The sequence below is a fragment of the Xiphophorus couchianus genome, chromosome 6 (genome assembly GCF_001444195.1).
Source record: "Xiphophorus couchianus chromosome 6, X_couchianus-1.0, whole genome shotgun sequence".
NCBI classification, from domain to species: Eukaryota; Metazoa; Chordata; class Actinopteri; order Cyprinodontiformes; family Poeciliidae; genus Xiphophorus; species Xiphophorus couchianus.
In genome coordinates, this window is record NC_040233.1 from 25729834 (window position 1) to 25753357 (window position 23524).

At 37.4% G+C, this 23524-nt stretch overlaps 1 long non-coding RNA gene across 1 annotated transcript in view; it reads right to left on the bottom strand.

Moving 5' to 3' along the window:
- Positions 1-19130, bottom strand: part of LOC114147203 (uncharacterized) — a 42779-nt gene extending 23649 nt beyond the window's left edge. Inside the window, exons 1-2 of the long non-coding RNA XR_003596040.1 lie at positions 18434-19130; positions 18262-18344 (exon numbers count right to left, since the gene is read on the bottom strand). This is a non-coding gene — a long non-coding RNA (uncharacterized LOC114147203). The remainder of the gene's footprint in view (positions 1-18261; positions 18345-18433) is intronic.
- Between the last annotated feature and the right edge of the window lie 4394 nt (positions 19131-23524).

The following is a 23524-nucleotide window of genomic DNA, read 5'->3' on the forward strand; positions in this document are numbered from 1 at the left end:
GAGGCTAAGATGAAGCTAAAGGACGTCCAGAGATACAGAATCCCTGAGAATGATGCTAACAAGGACAATGGATGAACACAAACAGCTGGGATGAATCTGATTTTCTTATACATGTGACCCACAACATAAAGGTTACAGGAGAGGATTAGAACCACTGAAGAAGAAAATTAAATGTAACTTTTTTCTCCTCAAAATTTTGACTTTTTTTTCAGAATTCTGAGAAAAAGACAGAATTTTTAAGTTGAAATCCGAATTTCGAAGAAAAAAGTCAAAATTGAGGAAAAAATTCAGAATTCTGAAAATATATTACAGAATTTGTTTTTTTTTTTACTTTGTCAGAATTCTCAACTCTGACTTTTTTCCTCAAAGTTTGGAATTGAATTTCAAAAATTCTAACTTTTCTCAGAAAAGACTGAGAAAACTTCTCTTTTTTTCTGACTAGTCAGAAATGTGACTCAGACTATTTTAGTCCGAATTTTAAAAAAAGAAATCAAAATTCACAGAAAATAAATTTGAGATTAAATCTGAATTTTGAAATTAAAATCAGAACATTAAGGGGAAAAAAATCATAATTTTGAAATTAAAGTCATCTCAGATCAAAGACAAAATGTTGAGATTTAGTCAGAATTTTGATAGAAACGTCAGAATTTTCAGAACGAAAGTCAAAATTTGTAGAAAATTTTGTCTATAAATTATACCAGAAATAATTGAAAAATATTAAAGGTGACCTATTATGCTTCCTTTCACTGCCTTGGATACTTTTATGAGTGATAAAATACAATTCATTAAATTTTTTTTGCACAAATCTCAATTTCTTACATAGTGAGATTTTACTCTGCTCAGTTCTGTCTATTTTGACCTGTTGTAAGGCGTCTTGTCACTTTAAATCCAAATAAGCTGCAGCTGGCCACTCGCCCAACTCAACGTTTACACTCACAGGTGAAAATGGCTGCAAAAAGATGCACAATTATACATCTTTGAAAATCAGAAGTGGAGCCTCCTGCGCAAACAACAAGAAAGCAGTAAGAGGTTTCTGGACAGCAAAACACTTATCTTTCCAGCAGCCATTGTAGAGCGCATACAGCAGTAAAACCAGCTGACCAAACATGCTGGAATTCAGATTGGGTTGCTAGGTAACGGGCTGGGCTTCGCCAGGGGGTTTTAAATAGGTCATTTTCCAGACACCAAAAACCCTTAAATTATTGCCTAAAAATGTCGGGGTGTTTTTCTCAAGTGCTTGGAATGTTTTTAGAGACACAAATGGAAGAACAAAAACGTAAATTTTGCGTATTAGTCCCTGTTTAGGAAGTGAGAAGATACTCACTGGATGAGTTGGAGTTTGTTGGGGTTGTACAGTTACCATCCAGCAGGAAGCTCATACATATTTTATTAGTTAAACTGGAAAAAGAGACCACGTCTAAAGTCAGGCATAAATCCAGCAAGAGCATTTTGAAGATTGCTTGAGGAGATCAATAAATATGTGTGAAAAGCACAAACACACCTGCTGCAGCCAAACGTCTAAATAAGCAGCCCTACTTGAGGATGTATGCAGATTTAATCACGCCTCTCTTCAGATCCATCAGCTCCATCTCCAAACCCTACAACATAAATTCAGTTTTCATTTCAAACCAAACTCTAATCTTCCTCCAATCCCCTTCGCAGAGGCTTCCTAAAGCACACAGATAACGAAGGTAAACACATTTTCAGCACATATGCATGCCTTCAGGTGTGCTGATAACGTGCGAGGATGCACACACCTACACATGCATCTCACCCTGAAGGGAAGCGAAAAAACAGAGTAAATCTAAGATCTACACCGTCTGGGAGATAAAATGAGATGAGGGAAACATCCTGATGATTGAAGCTGTTGATACGCTGTAGCAAACATTCTGGGTTTGAAGAAGTACAAAGTACTTATGATTGATTGCATGTTATAAGCAGAAAGAAAACGGTTGAAATGGAAATGAAATCTTTGGAAAAGGCAACAATCAAAAGGTTTTCCTGAGTGGTTAATATCTGAATCAAAGAACATCGTGAATAAATTTAGCATACATGTGAAAATATGTCACACTGAGGTGAAAACGTCCAACATGCACAGCCTTGCATTGCTGATATATTTATATCTAGTGTTTAATTATCACAAAAAGCAGCTTTTATGATTAAACAGCTTAATGGAAACTAAACTGGGATCCTTCTATAATCAATTTGTTGTCATGAAAATATTAAATTTGACATTCCTCATTAAACATCTAACATATTTAAACAACTATTTATACTTTAAACCAAATGCAATTTGGTTTCAGAAAAAAAAAAAAAAAGAAAAATTAAAAGCTGTATCTTTTTTCCAGAAAAACAATTAAAGTTACATACAGGTGGTATTGCTGACTAAATATTTAGTTTGTTAACAAAATAACTAGAGTAGCAATGTTTAGCTTCCTAACTATACATTTAATTTGGTGCCAAATATTTAGATTGCAAATTTATATTTAGTTTGAAGTTGAACATTTAGCTAGTTAATTAGTATTTAATACAAAGCAAATGTTTCTAAATAGTTAGCTTTCTAATTGGTATTTAGTATGAAGCATAATATTTAGCTCAAATTAAATATTTGAATATTAGTTTGAATCTTCAAACTAATCAGCTGAGTTTGAAGTTGAATATTTTATCTGCTAGTTAGTATTTAGCTTGAAACTAAATAATTAGCTTGTTAACCAAATATTTAGCTTGCTATTTAGTATTTAGATTGGAGCTAATTTTTCCCTCCACTACCTATTTAGCTAATTCATGTTTAGTTTCAAACTAAATATTTAGCTATTAGCTAATTTAAATCTAAATTGGCTTATTAACTGATATTTAGTTTGAGGCTCAATATTTTCCTTGCTAACTAAGTAGCTTGAAACTAGATATCTAGCTTGCTAAATAGCTAGCAAGCTACATATTTAGCTTGCTAGGTAAATATCCAGATTGTTCAGTAAACATTTAGTATTAATTTGGAGAAAGTGTTTAGCTTGCTCCTGAAATATTTGAATAAATTTGTGACCCAAAACAAACCAGGAAATCTATTACGGACTGTCTCAGAATTAAATGGAAAATCCTGGGCCTAGTCAAAGCCCACATCTTGATCTCATTGAGATGTTTTGTGTCGACTTGAAATGTAACATCAGTAATGGTGTTAAATAAGTAAATTAATGTCCTTTTTTAACGTTTAAATGTGGATAAATCACTTTAAACATTGATATGTTACCATCAAACTGAATATTTAATGGAGCTTCCTAATTTTTCCACATGGATGCAAATGAGCTTAAATGTGAGCCAACGTTTCTTTCCTCTTTACAGCAGAGGCCATGTTTGGACAGCGAAAAGTTCAGGGAGAAATACAATCCTAGAAATGACTTTTAAGCATCAAGTCTCAGCTTTAATATGCGAAGGCTAATGCTTCTAATAAAATAACCTGAACCTTCAGAGCACAAAACTATAAAGCTGTCCAAATAATTACAGCCTGCAATAATGGCTCGGTTAGATCTCTAATGGGAAATTTTCATTCCTCCTGCTGCTGACCTCCGGCTGAGAGAACCGTCGCCTTAAATTCACACCAGAGCCACTTTTAACCGCTTGCTCATAACTGACAATGACTGCTGAGGTTTTTTTTCACCCAACGGACGCAGAGAGGAAGATTTGAATCAGGAACGGCTACTAGAAGTAGCCCGACCCAAACTAAGGCAGATTTTAGAAACGGCTACTAGAGGCAGCCCGACCCAAACTAAGGCAGATTTTAGAAACGGCTACTAGAGGCAGCCCGACCCAAACTAAGGCAGATTTTAGAAACGGCTACTAGAGGCAGCCCGACCCAAACTATGGCAGATTTTAGAAACGGCTACTAGACGTAGCCCGACCCAAACTATGGCAGATTTTAGGAATGGCTACTAGAAGTAGCCCGACCCAAACGATGGCAGATTTTAGGAATGGCTACCAGAGGTAGCCCGACCCAAACGATGGCAGATTTTAGTAATGGCTACTAGAGGTAGCCCGACCCAAACTATGGCAGATTTTAGTAATGGCTACTAGAGGTAGCCCGACCCAAACTATGGCAGATTTTAGGAACAGCTACTAGAGGCAGCCCGACCCAAATGCTGGCAGATTTTAGAAACGGCTACTAGAAGTAGCCCGACCCAAACGATGGCAGATTTTAGAAACGGCTACTAGAAGTAGCCCGACCCAAATGATGACAGATTTGAGTAATGGCTACTAGAGGCCCGACCCAAACTACTGCAGATTTTAACAATCAAAGTGTGGAAGCTGCTGCTTATTTTTGTGCTGAAATAAACATAAAATGTTAAAAGTTATGTATTGATTTCTCAATTCAAACCGAACCAAACTGTAGGCAGAACTGAACTGATTCTGCCCGCTTTGGTCCCATCAGCGACAATCTGAACATTTTTGATCCTTCAGTTTGGTCAAAAATTTTATTTTATGGTCTTGAAGTCTGGAAAAGAAGGTAAACATAAAGAAAATATTTTAATTTTCAATATATAAAACCTCTCTCATCGTCTAAAAGTGCCTATGAATTTTCTTCCTTCTGTCCTTCCTAGTGTCCCTCCATCACATTTATTCCTTTTGTTCTCTTTCTGTTGAAGTGTCCTTACGTCCTTTGTTTCATCTTTCCAAGTGTCCTCCTTCCCTTCCTTCCCTCTTTCCTTCCTTCTAGGGATGCACCAATTGCATTTTTCTGGCCGATTGCCGACTATCGAATTTTTAAAAAGCCTAGCTTACCGATTCAGATTTTGGCTGATGCCAGTTTTTTGTCTGAAATGTTGCTCAATATATCAAGAGAGTTGCTGAACTGGCAACATTGGGGCGACTGTTGTTAACTGTAGCTGTGCACAATGACCCGGTCGGCCAGTTTGTCAGTAAAACCTTTGCCACAGGAGAAAAGAAAAGCACAGTGGTAGATTTATAAACCTTTGCTGAGGTCACTAACATCGGTGGATCAGATCGGCTTCAAGTGTAAAAAAGAATAGGCCGATCACGATCTCCCAAAATTAAGGAAATCGGCAAACAAGTTTTAAAAGGACTTTTAAGAATAGATATTAAGGTGTAAATAGCTAACAGTTTTTCTGTTGCTCAACCTTGACAAAATTTATCTTGATAAAAAATCCTAAAGTTTAAATAAAAAGACTTTAAACTCTGATAAAGAACCAAAAAGAGCTCAAAGTCATTTTATTCCCTCAGTTTTGTGAAAAATCCTGAATAATTGATGAGTCTGACTGAAGGTTTTCCACAGTGTTGTCATCACCAGTGAAGCGGTTGGAGGGCATAAGGGGGTAAAACCGTCTGTCACGTCCTCAGATGGAGCTGCAGCTCACCTGCCCCCATGTTTTAAAGCCTCTTTGTTGATGAGGAAACGCCATTTGACCCAGATTTGAATAAGAAAAGTATTTGTTCTAACAGGATGTCAGTAATTAGCGTCCTTTCATCTCGCTGCCACTTGCAGAGCGGAGCGTGAAAATCCGCCATCTCCCGCCACCAAACCGTGACCTTTCCAAACCCCCGAGGACCTTCAGCTGCATATCATTAAAAGGAACGCGGCCATCACTGAGCGTTTATTCTCAAATAAGAGACAGAAAACTGTCTGCCTCGTTCCCGCAGAGCAAACCTCCATACGCCTGGACAAACCCAATTAACACCGGCACTTATTAGTGGCAGCACCGAGCTTTTCTCCTCTAATTAGTCGGCGTTTGAACAAGCGTTTTCCCGACGATCTTCCTTGGTTTTGAACGTATCACAGAACGTCACGGGATCTCTGTCTTCCTCCCCGATCTTTAAATCAGCCCCGTTTATGCATGTTGATGCCAAGCTATTAATCACCAAATCATTAGCTATGCATCAATTACTCAGGATGCCCACCACGCTTTCTGACTAGAGGCTGGGCAAAGCCTGGTCCAGTGAATATTCATCAATTATCTGTTAAAAGCATTCTCCATCGCTGCATCAGAAACTCTCAATTCAATCTGGGAGAAACGCGAGCTCCTTCAAGACGTTTAGAGACACTTTTACATCGTTCGGCTGTTTCAGAATATTCACTCCAACCCAATGAACAAATAATTAATCTTTAGGTTTTTATCAGTCGCTCCAGTTCTGTCGCAATTTCACAATGGCGGAAATTCATGCAAACTCAGCAGCATTTTTTGGAAATAATGCAAAGTTGTGAGTTTATTCCACATTTCTTTGCAATAATGTAATATAGTCAAACTGCAATTGTCCAAATGTTTTTATTGGCTAAAGAACTGTAACTGTAATGAATTTATTGCAAATTTGCTGCAAAAATGTTAAAAAAACATTTGCTGAAAGCCGCAGTATGTAAATTTCATAAAGGAATTTTTTATATGCATTTGTAAAAAATGTCAAAACCGTTTAATATGAGGCAAATAATCTGTAAAAAAAACAAAAAATCAATCTCCTCCGCTCCCGTTCAAAAACAACCAATCAGAGCCAGGAGGCGGGTCTTAGTGCTGTCAATCATCTCATGTACACACTGCTAAATGTGCTAATGGCAGAGAAACAATGTACAGTTACAGGAAAACTGTTTATCCACCATTATCACTGGCCATGCTAACTAGCCTTAGCATTCATGACAGATGGGAATGAGCAGCACCACACAGAGGATGATTGACAGAGATTAGTCCCGCCTCTTGGCTCTGATTCAATGTTTCTAGTTTGTTCAGATTGTCTGTCTTATAAAAAACTGTTATAACATGGTAACAGTTTAAGCAAATGTGTAAAAAATATATTTTTTATCAAAGTTACACACTGCAGCTTTACGTGATGCTAACTCCTACCTGCAGGTGGCAGCATTTTTTTTACTTGATGTCAATTTATAGCCTGTAATCAATATGGAGAGTAACAAGAAAATGTATGACCAATCTGTCTGCTTATTATTTGATTGTTCACATCTTTTTCTTTTTGGAGGGAGTTTAATAAGGAAAAAATATAAAATTCCTTACAAAAGTAGGGCCACAATGATTCCAAAGACTCAAAAACAATCCAAAAACCTTGAAGGGACTGTCTTACTCAGAATGGGAGATTATCGTTACCATTTATCAATTTAAATTAATCGGAGCAACATAAAACTAAATGATATTTGCAAAACTCTAAAACATGGGCATCACACTGCAAAAACAAAATATTACCAGGTATTTTTATCTAGTTTCTGTCCAAATATCTTAGTACATTTGAAATAAGACAAATTAACTTAGGAGTATCTTTTCAGCAAGATATAAGAGCCTGTTTTAAGTCAAGAATTCTTTAATATTGATGAAAAATTACTTATTCCACTGGCAGATTATTTCACTTGCAATATGAGAAAAATGACTTGTAATAAGTTAAATCATCTGCCCAGCAATTATTCATCAACATTAAGCAATTATTGACTTAAAATAAGCTCATATGTTGCCAAAAAGTTAGTAAGATATTTTTTCTAGGAACAAAACTAAAATGACTTGGTAAGGTTTTGTGTTTTTGCAGTGCATCATGGCCGCTGTCCACCTCTAGTTTACCAAACTGACTTAACTTGACAAAGTTTTTGAAACAGAAACAAAGCCAAAAAAGAAAAAGAGAAAGGTCCCCATTAACTGACTTCTCCTAAAGTGACTGCCTTTGAGCAACTCCTGAGTCAGGCCCTAATTAAAGCGCTTCGTGGCTCGGCCTGTTAGCCGCGTGGCGCTAATGACCCGCTGCTTCAGATCTTCAGGCAGAACTCCTCCAGGACTCCTGCAGGAGTTCGGTCTCATGGTGCATCATGACAGAAATCACTGCGATGCCAAACCGATTGCAGTTTATGGTTGTTGGTTTCTAACTCCTTTGGAAACAAGGCCGGGATTTTTCCACAAGTAGGAGTTAAAAATTAAGAAATATTAATAAGTAAATACATTTTTCAATCAAACCGAGGTTATTTTGATTCCAGATAAACAAACACTTGAAGTAAAACATGAAATATCAACAATAACTTCATTGTTGGTCAATTGGATCTATGTGTTACGGTTCTTTAGCCAATAAAAACATTTGGACAATTACAGTTTGACTTTATTACATTGAAAATTGCAAAAATGTATTAAATTTAATTGATAAATAATTATTAATGAAATCTAATGCACTGATAATTGCTTCAACAATGTATTGATTAAGCTTCAAAATACTTATGTAACCATGTTTTTGCAGCTAGCTAAAACGTTAGCTACGCTAAACCTAAATCACTAAATCATAAATATTAGTTCTGCTAATGTTAAAGTGACAAACCAACATGTCGTATGGCGGACGCTAATGCTAAAATGCTAATGTGCCAAATTCTTTTCAAAGTTGGCAAAAATGCTGAATGGCTAAACGAAAAATTAGCACCGATATTAGCGCATTAGCCAAATAAGGTCGACCACTTTACCTCATAATTCTTACCTGAACAGATTTGTTTAAGTTAAATTGTAAATAAACTTAAATTAAAAACAAGAAAAAGTCTGGAAATGATCTATTTCTATCATTTAGAGGGCTACTATACACAATATAAGCACATACTTCATGTTAGCATTATACAACAATAACAGCAACAGGTAGCCATGTATACATGCTCATTTGATTTTAATATCTGATGTTTTCACTGTTTTCATATGGGAACAAATTAAAATCCAAATTTTTTTGGTTAAATCCAAAAGGTCTGGACATTTAGATTAACCTTAAAAGAGTTTTAAAGAACATCACAGGTCATAGTGAAAACCACAACTTCTCTGATTGTGTCCTGACTGAAAGACTGATTTGAATGTCTGAATTTGATCGTCTGACTTTTTACCTCCACAGGCTATCTGAGCCAACCGTCCTTCATGTACAGTTTAATTTCAAAATAACAAACTCTCCCTCCGTTTGATGGACGTTTAATTCTATTTTCCATCTCCTAAATCCTTTCCCGAAGCATTCAACTTAAAAATCAGGTCTGGAGTCAAAGTAATGGAGGTCTGGCGCCCGCAGGCTAACCAAAACACGAAGGAAGTTATTGTATTCGTCAAAAGGCAAAGGCTGAGAGTAAAAGCATTTTAATAAAAACCTAGGTTAGCGGACATGAAGAGAAAGTGCAATGAAAAGCTCCTCCAGATTAATTGACACTTGTGGGTCCATTAAATACTTGCAGTAGCCTGGTGTAATTTCTCTCGATCAGAGCACTCAATTCAGCGAGGTTCAAAAGCGATCATGGGAGTTAATTACGTTCAAAGGAGTGCCGCCTTTTCATCACACAAGGCTGTGAGGATTAATGGCAGGCGTCACCAAAAAAAAAAAGAAATCTAATGGAAGAGTGATTAGCATTCCCAGAAGAACGTCAAAGATTCGGCGCATTGGTTGATAATCGGAGCGCGTTGCTCTGCCTCAACTTGACACAACATGTAATTTCGTCGCAGAGGGAGACTGGATTGATCAAGAGGGTTGAATTGTCTCTAGAAACTTAATAAAAACCGTCCAGTTGTCCTTGGAACGAGTAGATTCACTACTTCCCTCTCTCTCTTTCTCTCACTGTTTTATTCTTAATGAAAACTTTTTCCTGACTTTATTATTTAATTGTTGTATTGTTGACAATAAGTAGCAAAGCGCTGCACCGTTTTCTCTTTTACATTCCTGTTTTTGTGCATTTTGTCAACAATATAACAGCTAAAACCAAAGCTAGTCATTGCTGACGAAGCAGCTGTTTGCCCTCCAGCAGGGAGATGGAGGATAGGTCTACTGGACTGTCATATGTGAAAACACCCTGAGATTGGTACAGAAAATCAAAAATAATCACCAAGTTTCTGCCATAGACGGTTTTTAGAGCTGATTAAATGTTTGAAGTTTAGATTTTAGGGTTACCTCGACTCTAAACCTCAAACAGCAGCTGGCAGCGTTTGGGTCGTATAAACCTGGTGACCGTCAGAAACGCACCAACGGGTCTCTACCAAGTCGATGTTTGTAGACGCAGCGGGCGGCGCCGGCAGCCCTCATCCAGTCCACCCCACCCAAACGTTGTTGAAGCGTTTCATTGCTCCGCCTCCACCCCCTCAAAGCTCCAGGTTCATTTGATTTCAATTAATTAGCAGAAGTTCACGAGCGTGGGCCTCCTCCCTCCCTCCCCTGACAATCTAATATGCAAATGTTAATTAGGAATTGATGTATTGCAGAAGGGCTTATAGTAATGACGTCCCACAGGGGAGAAACTTCACCGGAAAATTTGGTAATCTTCACCGACAGAGTAGCGGCTGCAACACAAAGGGTCCAGAAAAAACGCCTCTGAGCCAAACATAGCAGAGATAAACAGAAACTAGAATCTGAAGCCAAACATGTTGTGAATCGCAGGCTGTTATAAATATGTTACTGAAGCGAGGAAAACAACGAATGAGAATACTAGAAGGGAATGTTTGGAAGCTTTGTGGCACATTTTATGTTAGATTATCTCAAAATACCTCTCATTTATAGCTAAAGTGTGTCGTTAAACACAATCATATTTTCTGCTGAATCATAAATTGTTCCAGAAGTTATTGAAATAAATAATATTGTTGCTTTGAGACCATTTTCGAGTAAAATAATGGTAATGGCAAAATAAAGCAAAAACACATTCTCAAAGAAGATTTTAAATATCCAAAATAAATAAAACAACAAAAACAACAAGTAAAATTAATTATGAAATCGCTGTAAAAAAAAAAAAAAAACAACAACCAGAAACCGGTAGAGACCAAAACACCAGACTGGAGACTTTTGTCATCCAGTTTTTGGTTGAAAGAGAGAAAAAAATAGAAAAGTTAAAATTAAAATATAAAATATAAATTATTGAAACTGTTTTACATTGCAATGTGATTAATTGCTTATTGTGATAAACCTAGTTAAACCCAAAAACAAAATGTTTTTGTGATTTTATTGTAAGTTTTAGGATAAGGATAGCCGACCGTATGTAAACGTAAACAACGGCTGACTCCATTATTGTTTACGTTTCTGCTATTCTGTCTGGTATTTATTATGCGAGTTCTTAAGCAGTAATAAATTATATATAATAGTGAATTTAAACTGTTTTCTTAACTTCACCTGTATTGTTTTATCTATAGAATATGGTGATGGAAAAGTTTGAAAAATGCTTGAATTTTACAGTAGAGAAAAGTGTATTAATCTTGTAAAACATGGGTGTCCAAAGTGTGGCTCAGGGGCCATTTGTGGCCCTTGTAATGATTTTGTTTGACCTTTTCACCACAAGTCAAGAATGGTAAAAATTTGGCCAATAAAACAGAAAACAACTGATGAATCGTCCAAAACAAAATCGTTATTGATGGACTTCAGAAATATTTTGTTTAATAGAGCAGGTAAAAGTTAAAAAAAAGAAGAAATATTGAATTTTCATTTGCCACTCATTTAAATTTGCCACTTTTGGCTTCCAGGGCAAAAATTTGAGAGGATAAATAATTGATAATTCATGCCGTAAACTGTGCAGATGCCAGACGCTTATGATGTTTTTGAGGAATTAGCATTTCCACATAAAGGCAGAAATATTCATGCTTTCAATGGGAAAAAATAAACATTACAACCAGCATCAGGCAATGTACAACCATTATCAGAGAAGTTTCCAGTGGTTTTCTCACATTATTTCTTTTACAAGCAATATAAAAGATGTTTTAATAAATATGCGGTCATAAAAGTACATTTTTTTTACAGCGTTTTCCATTAAGTGGGGTCATATCATCTGACCTGAAGGCAGCTACAAACTTTATTCATGTAAATACGCAGCACATGATGGTGACAGTGACTAAAAGAGGGAAATGTTCAGCAGCATGAGAAAAGAAGCCTTTGTGCATGAAGGTCAACTGAAGGACTCCGGTTTGTGGAAATAACCCTCGTCTAATTGGAAACATTATAGCCTGGGTTAAGGAAATGCCAAATTAAAAGTGGCATTAAAATACAAAAAAAGGAATTTGAGGTATTGGGCAAAAACAGCGACTGAGACTGTGCTGTTGTTCTTCGATAGAAAATCAATGAAGAAGCTCTTAGAGAGAAGATATAATGATGATGAAGAACAACCTGGAGTGAGCCGGAGCATAAACAGATAAATCACTAACAGCGCCTCTCAACGCTAACGCAGAAAACCACGACTTCCTCACAGTAATTCACTCAGCGCTTTAATAATGCCCACAAAGCATTTCTAGGGAAAAAAAATCCCCTCAAGACAAAATGTATATTTCATAAATTCATTTTATGCACAAATTACACTTCAGGCTACAAAGCATAGACTTCAATAGCATGGCATGAATATAACTGATAATTATAATTAGCATACTTTGCATATTAATCTGCAAAACCTTGAAAAATCAACGCACATTAATGGGACTCCGAGGCAAATGTTTGAGGGGATATACATTAAGAGCAAAAGTGGAAGTAGTGCTGATGTAGGAACTATTGGATCTTTCTGAGAAAAACTAAACGTGTCTTTAGCTTCTCCAGGTTCCACCAACTCAAATCTAAGACTTTTTAAGACCTTTATGAATGGATTTTAAGACGGATATCTCCACGGAAATGAAACAACAAACGATAAATCTGCACTTACCCACTGCAGATGCAAAAAGCTAGCTACCTAGTTAGCAACGTTATGTTAGCAGCTAGTTGGCGGTAGCGTCAACCGCCTCAAGTCAAACACAATGAAAACGACTTTTCAGTAGTTAAAACCGTTTAATCCGTTGTTAACATGTCGTAACCTGTTTTTCCGAGCCGCCTTTAAACACAACAGGAGCGCTAAGATGCTGGGTTCACACCTGTGTGGCAGCAAAGGAGACCTGCTGCTGTGCAGAGCTGCACAGGTGTGTTAGAATCATGGCAGCAAACCAGCAAAACGCAAAGAACTTGGCACAGTTTTTCCTCCAAACTAACCGACTGAGCTGAGTAAAGCTGCTGGATGCAGGTAATGTTAGCTAAAAGATGACTAGCTAATACCAACACAGCACCTTAAACTTGCCTATAGGCTACTGATGTTTATGTTCAAAAGTGGGCAGTACTGGTTACATTCTCTTCAGTAACTTTTTTGGAAAAAAAGGTTCTTACAAGAGTAATTTTACTGCACTGTGCCTTTTTCTTTTACTTGAGTATATTATTGTTGCTACATAGATTAATTGCTAAACTGGAGCCAAGGCTGCATTGTCTAAAGATGCTGCAAAGGGTGACAATAAATGTCATTGCTCTAATTGAAGTACTTAAACAGATCAACCCTTTGGTTTACTGAACCTTTAAATTGGTTAACTAAATGATTCGCCCGTAGTCATGAACTGGAAACCTGTGGGATCTAGACGGGATTACCGAAACAAAACTAAAACTACTGGAGATTTAAAAAGAAAAAATTAGAAAAATGAAAAATGCATCCATTAGCCTGAAACAGGGGTGACCAAAGTGTGGCCTGTGGACCTTTTGTGGCCCTTAAAATGATTTTGATTGGCCCCCGCTGACCAACTGGTAAAGATTTCATAAAAAAACATTTTTTTTATTTTAAATTCAACACATTTTGTGGCCTGCGAGTTGTTTTAACGTGCTACCGAAAAGTTTGGACACAATCAAAGTTTTTATAAAGAATTATCCACAGAGAAAAAGTTGTCCAACATCTGTACCAAATTAAAAACCATATATTTATTAATCCAATAATCTGTCGCTTTGCTGCGCTGGGAGAAAACCAGCCGAGTGAACAGAAAAGTCCTTCAGAAGCTCAATGACTTATGAGACAATAAGATGTAGAGACGGTCGGGCCGCAACAGCCGGCGTCTCATCCATCAGAGCAGTGAGTTTATAGAGGACCATAAACCATTACGCGTCATCATTCAAAGTAAATGTCACGCTGTCAGTCTGGGCAGAAGCAATATCGCCGGCTTATTGTCAAACTATTGATGGAGAGACAAACAGCACAGCAATGACTCTGCAGGAAAAACCTGGACATGAAGGAACAAGGTCACAAAGGATGGAGGCGAAGAGGAGAAGCTGCAGCGACTGATGGGCGGAGAAATTACAACGTAGCCGTGCTGAACAGCGTTTCTGATTCTGCTTAATTTGCATAATCGCACCTGTCAAGTCGTCAAGGAGAGCGGCGTCTGCGGCGGTTATTACTGGAGACGGCGCTGGAATCAGAGCGCGCTTCACTTGGTGGGTCGTTACAGCCAAACGTCTCCAATCCAGAGTTCAGCTTGTTTGTTTTTACAACATATAAAAGGGAGAAAGGTCCTTCACACCTTTTTTACCCGTCATTTAAAAACTGTTCTCAATTTAAATGAAATTTATGGAACGATGAATAAATGCAAAGCCTCAGAACATTTTTTAAATATTTCTGTGACGAACAAAAAGCTGAGAACGATGATGGTTCTATGAACGATTTGATCTTTAAAAGATGTTTTCCTCTGGTCAAATGTGACGAAAATACAATATTCCACTTCCGCTAATGCGCTAACAGTGGAGCTAATTTGTCATGTAGCGCTTTTGCTAACCTTGAAAACATTTAGCGCATTTAGATGTCGAACTTTCAGCGGAATAAAGTTCAACATCTGTGTTGAAGTTTTGGTTTTTGACTGCTGAGAATTCTTCAAGTAGTTACACATTCATAAATAAATCATAATTAAACAAATAAAGAAATGATGGACATAATAAAGAATACCAGGAAGGACACAAAGGTGGACTGGTAATTTTTAGACATTCTAATAAAGAAAAAAAATGTAAAAATATTTTTTTCTATTTGCTTCTTTACTTTTTTCAGTCTGGAAAATGGTGAAATATTTACAATTTTTTCTACTTTTCAAGCTGCAAACTCAACAGTTAAGGCTGCGGAATGTAACTTTTATGAAAAAAAAATTATTTAAATATATGTTGAATGTGTCACCATGTTGTGAAAGTTTAGTATGAGACAGATAATCTGTGAAAAATTTAGCTTCTCTGAATTCTCCCAGAGCTAAATACTGACCAATCAGAGTCAGGAGGCGGGTTTTATCACTGTCAATCACCCTATGTGAGGTGCTGCTCATTCCCACCTGTCATGAATGCTAAGGCCAGTTAGCATATCCACTGATGGCAGCGGATAAACTGTTTTCCTGTAACTGTAAGTTATTTCTCTGCCATTGGCACATTTAGCAGCGAGAACATGAGAATGATTGATAGCGCTAAGACCCGCCTCCTGGCTCTGATTGGTTATTTTTGGTCTGCCTCATAACGTACTGTCATGACATGGTGACAGTTTTGATAAATATGTAAAATATATATATAAAAGTTACATACTGCACTGCAAAAACACAAAATCAAACCAAGTGTTTTTATCTAGTTTTCAGTGCAAATATCTTAGCACACTTAAAATTAAACAAAACTAAAACTAACAAGATATGAGCTTTTTTTTTTTAACGGAATAATTCCTTAATATTGATCAAAAGTATTTATTCCATAGACAGATTATTTCATCAATAACGATACATTTTCCCCTTGTTATACCTTAAGTTAAATCAGCCAGTAATATTAAGGAATCACTGGCTCAAAACAAGCTGCTGTATGGAACTGAAGTTACCTGTAAGTTAGTTTTTTCTTATTTCAATTGTTCTAAGATATTTGCACTAGAAACCTGGTGTGATTTTGTGTTTTTGCAGTGTGTAACTTCACAGAATCACAATAATTAGCATAAAGACCAAACCTAAACGAGTGCCTATTACATCGCCGCTCCGAGAATTAATTTCCCTGTTCAGGATAAAAGGATTAAAGCAACGCCGTGGCCCTTCAGCAATCCAACCTCGGTTTTAACCAGCCGACCTCCAGCCTCAAAGCTTTCCACCTGAACCAAAGCCATAATTAAGAAAACATCTGTTGCACATCCTGCACCAGGCCACTGTCATTACATGCATATTAGGAAATTTATCGCCAAGGAAAACAGGCGGCCGGTCCGCTGGCAGACTCATCAAAGGCTCGTTCTCAGGAGACGGACCTGAAAACGCCGTCCTGATTAAGTCTCCCATGCGGCGGCGGAAACATCCCCTTCCTTCATGTCCGTCTCTCAAACGACCCGGTTCTCTTCACGCCGTTTAGTTACGTTTCATTATGCGCCTCGACAAGAACCAGAGTTGTGTTTTCGCTGCACTTTTTCTGGCTTTATGAGTCAATTAGCAGTTTAAGAAGTTACATCGGTATTGATGTTTAAGAAATGCCAGACAGTGATGCAGAATAAAGGTCTTGGAGGAAGGATTTTCACTACGGAGACAATAAAGGTGTATGACCTTTCATATGTGAATGGAGTGTGTTTTATTATCTTTCCCTGATAAGGTCACAGTTTGAGTCTCTGCTTGTAAGCAGCACATCTAGCGTGAGCCTTTAAGACCACATAGTGCAACATTTTTATCATTCCCAGATGAAAAACCTTTGGACTTTGGTGTACTGAATACTGTGAATATGCAGGTCAAAATGAAAAATGGAAAATATACAAGTAACTAAACAGGCAGCTGCTTTAATGCACTAATCATAAACATTAGTTACGCTAACGCTAAACCACTACACTGAGAGGGGATTTAGCAGAAGCTAATGCTAAAGCAGAACACCAGCATTTTATTTAGCAAAAGCTAATGCTAAAACAGAACACCAGCATTTATTTAGCAAAAGCTAATGCTAAAACAGAACACCAGCATTTATTTAGCAAAAGCTAATGCTAAAACAGAACACCAGCATTTTATTTAGCAGAAGCTAATGCTAAAACAGAACACCAGCATTTATTTAGCAAAAGCTAATGCTAAAACAGAACACCAGCATTTTATTTAGCAGAAGCTAATGCTAAAACAGAACACCAGCATTTATTTAGCAAAAGCTAATGCTAAAACAGAACACCAGCATTTTATTTAGCAGAAGCTAATGCTAAAACAGAACACCAGCATTTATTTAGCAAAAGCTAATGCTAAAACAGAACACCAGCATTTTATTTAGCAGAAGCTAATGCTAAAACAGAACACCAGCATTTATTTAGCAAAAGCTAATGCTAAAACAGAACACCAGCATTTTATTTAGCAGAAGCTAATGCTAAAACAGAACACCAGCATTTATTTAGCAAAAGCTAATGCTAAAACAGAACACCAGCATTTTATTTAGCAGAAGCTAATGCTAAAGCAGAACACCAGCATTTTATTTAGCAGAAGCTAATGCTAAAACAGAACACCAGCATTTTATTTAGCAAAAGCTAATGCTAAAACAGAACACCAGCATTTTATTTAGCAGAAGCTAATGCTAAAGCAGAACACCAGCATTTTATTTAGCAGAAGCTAATGCTAAAGCAGAACACCAACATTTTATTTAGCAGAAGCTAATGCTAAAACAGAACACCAGCATTTTATTTAGCAGAAGCTAATGCTAAAACAGAACACGAACATTTTATTTAGCAGAAGCTAATGCTAAAACAGAACACGAACATTTTATTTACCAGAAGCTAATGCTAAAACAGAACACGAACATTTTATTTACCAGAAGCTAATGCTAAAACAGAACACGAACATTTTATTTAGCAGAAGCTAATGCTAAAACAGAACACGAACATTTTATTTAGCAGAAGCTAATGCTAAAACAGAACACGAACATTTTATTTACCAGAAGCTAATGCTAAAACAGAACACGAACATTTTATTTACCAGAAGCTAATGCTAAAACAGAACACGAACATTTTATTTACCAGAAGCTAATGCTAAAACAGAACACGAACATTTTATTTAGCAGAAGCTAACGCTAAAGCAGAACACCAACATTTTATTTAGCAGAAGCTAACGCTAAAGCAGAACACCAACATTTTATTTAGCAGAAGCTAACGCTAAAGCAGAACACCAACATTTTATTTAGCAGAAGCTAACGCTAAAGCAGAACACCAACATTTTATTTAGCAGAAGCTAACGCTAAAGCAGAACACCAACATTTTATTTAGCAGAAGCTAATGACAGTGAAGTGAACTCACAGTGAAGTTGGCCGCTTTGCAAAGGCTCAATTCCTCATTTAGACAATCTTCACCCAAACAAACTTAATTCAACTGAAAGTTTACAAAACTGTCATGTAAATTGGTGCTTTAAATGTATCTGGAAAAGTTAATTTAGGGAAAGAAAGGTGTGCTGAACATTTTCCAAGTTAGCATAACCGCTAAATAAAAAAAAAGCTCCTCTATTAGCGTATAACAGACATTCCCCTAAATGAGGAATAGACAAACAGTGTAACTATTTGTATTTTCTGTGAAACTGTTCTGTTGTTCACCTGTTTGGCTGCCATCACCAGAGAAGCCAGTTGCACCTCGATCCTCTCCTCTCCCACCTCATTATCAGAAATCCATGTCGGCTCTGTCAGGTGTGAGCGTCAAGGTGTCAAACCTCGTCTGTAACGTGTCACGGCAGCTCCGAGAAATAACCAAGCTGCTGCTTCACTTTACCTGAATTGGGGATTTCACGTCGGAGTCGTGCAGAAATCAGCTTCGCATTCCTCCAACTTATGAAAAAGCGGTCCGTCTTTGGGGCTTCTTCTTTGTAAATGTCACCCTCCTTCAGACGTCCCTCAGAAAATGTCACCTCTCCACCCTTTTCATTAACTCAGCAGCTCTCCTCTCGATTATACACCATATTCCATTACAGGGATCACAAGCCGAGGGCGAGGCTCCCCCTGCCAGCCGCGGGTGATTGAGAGGCCGCGGACGGCGGCTCTGCATGTTCTGCCGTTACGGTTTGATTTTCGCTCAGCCGCTTAGACGAGATTTTTCACCATTCGCTGAAAACCTGCAAAGGGAGAATAAAAGGTTCAACTCCAGATTTTTTAAAGTGAAATTATGTAAGTCTAGACTTTTAAAGGAGAGAGAAAAATGACTTTTTCCTGTCCTGCTTCTTGAGGTTCATAGCTGGTGAGGAACTGACTTAATCATAATCAGATTTACAAATATATACCATGTTATTGTTTACATAAGGAAATTTCACGCATGCGGACAAAGCTGGAGGACAAAGATGATGCCTGGCCGCGCGGCCGCCGTACAATAATTCCGTTAACTCAATCAAACTTGGACATGTAGATGTTATTAATTTCATGCTGTGCAAAGAGAAAAATCGTTAAAGTACAACTCAAAACCACTTCTTTCTCGCTCTCTGTCTCAGCGCAGCTACGCGTTGTCATAGCAACTGTCAACAAAGTCACAAAAAAAAAACCCCTCAAATATTTCCCACACAAAAAGCAGAACATTCAGTCTGTTGGTTTCAGTCTTAATGTTTATTTTGCAATTAATAATAAGTGATTGCTGTAGTACGAGGAGAAACTATAAATATATCGCTGCACTTTACTGTATAGCTAGCTTGTTACTGTCTCTTACTCTGCAGTTGTGGAGTCACAATGTCTGAGATCTTGAGCGCCCCCTGCCATGAGGCAAGAGAACTGCCTGCCTCACCTCAAATCTGTTTTCTGCCGTTTCTGATCGCCCCTCAGCACAAGAATCACGTTACACACACAGTTGGTGACAAAAAACACTGTACATCATATACATAAGCTAAATTATGGAAAATCAGTTCATACATTAAATATTTTAGCCATTTTATTGGTGACGTACAGACAGGAGGAACATGCTGTCATAGAATAGCAGCCAGTGCAGTAAGCGAGAGGTTGATCAATCCCAGGTGAGGCTCAGCTGGCTGCTGCCTCACCGGCTTCGCTTCCGAGCATTTCAATAGGAAAATGCGAAAACTCAACAATTTTGAAGAAAAAATAATCAGAATTGGTTATGCTACATGAAAAATAGATACTTTATAGTACAAAACACAGGATGAAAATAGAAATAAATTATTTTATCATTATATATTATTTTTCCATGATGACAGGTGAGGCTCTACCTCTGCTAAATACCAAATTAATGTGGTATTTTAACTGAAGAGTTAAATACCACATTAATTTGGTATTTTAACTGAAGAAATACCACCATTAATGTGGTATTTAACTCTTCAGTTAAAATACCACATGAATGTGGTATTTAGCAGAAGTTAATGCTTAAACACTATACTAGCACTCAATAAAATTACTTTTTTAGAAGTTCTACAACTTTCTTTTAGTAATACTGCATCTTTATTCTCAAAATTACGTTTTTCTCATTGTTTAAAAAACCAAAACTTTTTGTCTTACTGTAATAATTTGTCATAGTATTTTTTATCCATCCCTAACCTTCTAGAATGTGTAAATTATATTTGGACTAATTAAATTCTTGGTAATTGTCATTAAATTAACTTTGAACCTCTTTAAGGTCTAAGTAAGATCATATATTAGCAATAATATAAAACACTGAAGGACTCTGGTGTCTCTGCATCGTTACTTTTTAACTCTGGTTGTAAAAACTACCTCAAGCGGAACATATTTTTTATTGTGGTTTAGGGGGGAAATAGTAACATTTCACCTTCTTGAAGCAATTTATATCCTTAATTCAACCGGTAGATTCAAGAGTGCTGAAGAAATGGTCGATAAGATAATGGGAAAGGAGGTCATTCGGTCTGTGTGCTCTAAATAATTAGCTAATTGGGTTGTTGAAGACAGATTCCCAATGAGAAGATCCTGAATTTAAAATCCTCAGCTGCACAGGTGAAGAAGAAGAAGAAGAAACAGGTGGGCTTCACCCATTTTCATAAATTTTAAAAAACTTTCTCTATCTAGGATCAAAGATTAAATCTAAAAAAAAGTAGTTATGTTTACATTTAGAGGTATTTATTTATAGATCACAAGTGAAATGCACAAATGGTTGAGATTTCCTTTTAGAAAGAGTTATACCTGCCAGGACTAAAGTTAGGAACCCAAACTTTTGTAATTAATATCAAAGTTTACAGGTTCACTTTAAAAAACTAATAAATAGATAAATAAATCACTGTCCAAAGTAGAAATGACTTGTAAAGGATTAGTTAACAACCTTGTAAACAATCTCTGAAGCAGAATTGTACAAGACAGGTAGGTTTTACAAAATAAAACCATTGGGTTTAGCCAATGGCGCTAAGTCAGAAATGTACGAGATATAAAAAAGAAAAAGGGATGCAGTGCTAATTGTCAACACTATGACAACTAGAAAAGGTCAAAGGGTATCACAGGTCACTGAAAAGATTTTATTAAAATAAGAGAGAGAAGCGAGTCAGTTATGCTAGCTTGACTATGACAATCGTAACATGTAGCTGTGCTGCAGAATTCTGTTTCTCTTCAGTTGAAAAAAAAAGAAAAATTAAGCTGTCAGATCATCAGTAGAGGAGGTGTTTAAATCAACCAGATTGGCGGTAAATTAATAATTGCAAAATAAGCATCCCGCCTGAAAACATAAAAACTGTGACTGACTGAACATTCTGCTCTTTATGTGGAAAATGCTTGAGTGATTTCTGGTGTTGAATTGTGATACATTAGCGGAGCCATTTTAAGTCAGTTGCTATAGCAACGGGTCTATTTGTTAGCATAGTCAAAGCAGAGAGCAAAGAAAATAAAAATACAAGTGGTTCTGAGTTGTTATTTTTTCTACATTATTTTCCCCTTTGTGCACTAAATTAATACCTTCACATCTCCTGGTTTCATTTTGTTAATGCAAAATTTTTATTGATATAGATATATGTATGTATTGTATATGTATTTATTTTTTTATCTTAGACTGAGTTCTATTAGAGTTTGAGATTTGGGGGTTTTAAAAAAAATTTTGATGTGTTTTTGCTGGAAACTGTCGGATCTGGCAACCCTGATCTATAGAGAGTCAATAAGGCAACATTTCTTAAAGTGGTTGGTGGAGTTGGTTTTTGTCTTTTGTTACAAAAAAATAAACTCCTAAAGAGTCGTCTCATCTCTTATCTTCTGTATTAATCCCGTCTTATCTGCATACATCAACCCACCTCATGTTTCATTTTAGCCGTTTTACTTTCAAACTGAAATCTGGAGACCCGATACGATACAGTCTGAAAAGTAGGTGCAGCAACGCGGAGGCTCTATATAGGCAAATTTGACGAATCTCAACGAGAGGAACATCTTCCAAATGAATACAAACGCCCAAAACAATCCTCTTAGTCCTCTCATATTACTGTCAGCTGTAAACCTTTTTACTCGACGCCCGCCATCACTCAAAGTCAAGGACAATATTTGTTGCTGCTGTCATGGAAACGGAGCAGGAAGTAGGAGTTGCACCCTTGACACCAAGCCATAAACAAGCCACCCAGGCATCTGATCCACGATGCATAATGCAGCGCTGCGTAACCCCCATCCTTCTTCACTTTCCTCTTCCTCCGTTGGTTCCCTCCATCTGCTTTAATCACAAATAGCTCTTCCCCCTTTGCCCCTCGCTCCGTCCCACATCAGTCGGAGGTGCGGAGAAAATTAGCTCCTCCGGAAAGCATGCAGGGGGGAATCAAAGTTCACGTTCGGTCACGGCGTAATTAAAGATGAAAATGCAGATTGCGACATGCAGAATGAAAATAAATTTAATTCAAGATTCCAAATTAAAATTGCCCCCAGAATCGGTCTCCTGTGGATACTTGAGCCGATCGAAGAGGCATGCAATCGTCTTAATGCGTCCGAGAGCCACAGCCGCATCGTATTTTATGATTAACTTCGGTTGTGAAAAGTTAAACCCACCTTTTGTCTAATGAACAAGGATCGAAGGCTGCATGGATCCAGGTGACAGACAGAACAGCAGCAGGTGAAACCAATTAAATCTCACGAGAGAATCACATCCACCTGCAGCACCAAGGAGAAAAAAGAAACTTCGCCGTAAAAAGAAATAAATAAATCAAGACATGTGCGTCAATGAGGCTTTTAATACTCAATAGTGACATGTTTTATTTTATTCTGCTGCCTACTGACCCTTTGCACGTGACGTCACTCTCTTCGCACTCCACCATGAGGGACGTCAATAAAAACACATGCGCTCCCGCAAAGCCTGTCAAAAACCGCACATGTGGAGCCTAGTATCGCTTTTATTTAGTTGATTTCGCATTAAAATGATCACAGAAACTGCGCGGTCAGACAAGGATGAAAACCAAACTTCTCATTTTATTTTATACCTTTTAATGAGGAAAGATGCGCGGTGGTTGACAGCAGGCAGCCCTCAGTGTAATCACGAATTTGCAGCGAACACTTTTTACAACGTTCATATAGTTCATAAATAAATATGATAAAATATTCTCCATAATACTGCTTTATGGAGAAGGTAAGCGGCTAACCATCAGTAATGGAGGCAGTGCCGCACCGCCATGTAGCCTAGCATGTATGGGGAAAAACTGGTTAGCATCTCGTCTTTTGTGCGTTTTTAAGGCCGCTGCGGTCTAAAGGGGAAATGCTGTTTATGACATAGTCATAAATCATGTGGTGTGAATTCAGGCAAAGTCGGTAATTTGATGAACACGTCAGGAGGGAGGAGGTTTGTGTGGTTTCTAAGCTAGCTACCGCCGCCTGCCTGTCAGCCCCAACCAGGCGTGTTGCGTTCAAAGACAAATTAGCTGGACTGAACTAGAAGAAGCCATGAATTAACTGATAAAAACAACTT